The sequence below is a fragment of the Pristiophorus japonicus genome, chromosome 4, assembly GCF_044704955.1.
Source record: "Pristiophorus japonicus isolate sPriJap1 chromosome 4, sPriJap1.hap1, whole genome shotgun sequence".
Lineage (NCBI taxonomy): Eukaryota > Metazoa > Chordata > Chondrichthyes > Pristiophoridae > Pristiophorus > Pristiophorus japonicus.
Window position 1 is genome coordinate 170,064,953 of NC_091980.1, and position 1,190 is coordinate 170,066,142.

At 46.4% G+C, this 1,190-nt stretch overlaps 1 pseudogene; it reads left to right on the forward strand.

Annotated features, from left to right (window-relative positions):
* The first annotated feature begins 730 nt into the window (after window positions 1–730).
* Window positions 731–969, forward strand: LOC139263641 (U2 spliceosomal RNA; annotated as a pseudogene).
* The last annotated feature ends 221 nt before the right edge of the window (window positions 970–1,190 follow it).

Sequence of the window (1,190 nt, forward strand, 5' to 3'; positions counted from 1 at the left end):
GACGAGGGGTGGTGCCGGATAAGGGAGTCCCGAATAAGAGAGGTTCAACCTGTAATACAATAAGGAGTATACAATAGTATATAATACCAATACAAGTAGGATACAGTTACTTGAGAGATCAATTGTGTGATGGCCTGGGGTGTTTGTCGCTGCCCTGTGGGGGTGGAATAAGTACTTTGCTGAAGTGTTACATTTACATACTGACTGATGGGACCCACAGTGTTTCTGAGTTTCTACAGACAACTATTAATGACCTCATAACGTGACTCATCTAATCATTTTTACAGAATGCTCATAACCTAGCACTTGAAACCAAAGTTCCAGGACACTGATGTAAACCAGCCCAGGTAATCCATGTAGGCGAGAGGGGTAATTTTGCAAGACTCCACCTCCAGATCTGAGCACAGGTCACAGATTGGGTTGTAACACCATAACCCCAAGGTGGTTCTCCCTGGATCAGGAAGGTATATGCTTGCTTTTTTGGAAATAGGAGGTGGGTGGAGTGACTTGACCCATCCACCTCCACGGAGGTGTGTGGAGGACCTGACCCATCCACCTCCATGGTACGAACCTGGTATTGCAGTACTTCCAGGAACGGTGCAGTGGCTCTAGGCCTTTTGGCTAAGAGCATTGGCGCAGAGTGATCCTTGAATGGGCCCAAGGTGACCTCTGGCGTTTGTGATTTGACAAAGAATTGGAACGATTAGCTACGAATTTCAAAAAAAAAACAACAACTTGCTCGGCCTTTTGGCTAAGATCATGCGTAACTGACCTGACAGGGGAGTAACCATGACCCCAACGTGGTTTTCCCTGGATCAGGAAGGTGATTCTCCTATGCTTTTTGGAAATAGGAGGTGGGTGGGGTGGTTTGACCCATCCACCTCCACGGAGGTGTGTGGGGGACCTGACCCATCCACCTCCATGGCACGAACCTGGTATTGCAGTACTTCCAGGAACGGTGCAGTGGCTCTAGGCCTTTTGGCTAAGAGCATTGGCGCAGAGTGATCCTTGATGTGTGCAAGGTGACCTCTGGCGTTTGTGATTTGACAAAGAATTGGAAAGATTGGCAACGAATAAAAAAATTAAAAAAAACAACAACTTGCATTTATATAGCTCCTTTACTGTAGTAAAATGTTCCAAGGTGCTTCACAGAAGCGACTATCGAATATAATTTCACACCGAGCCACATA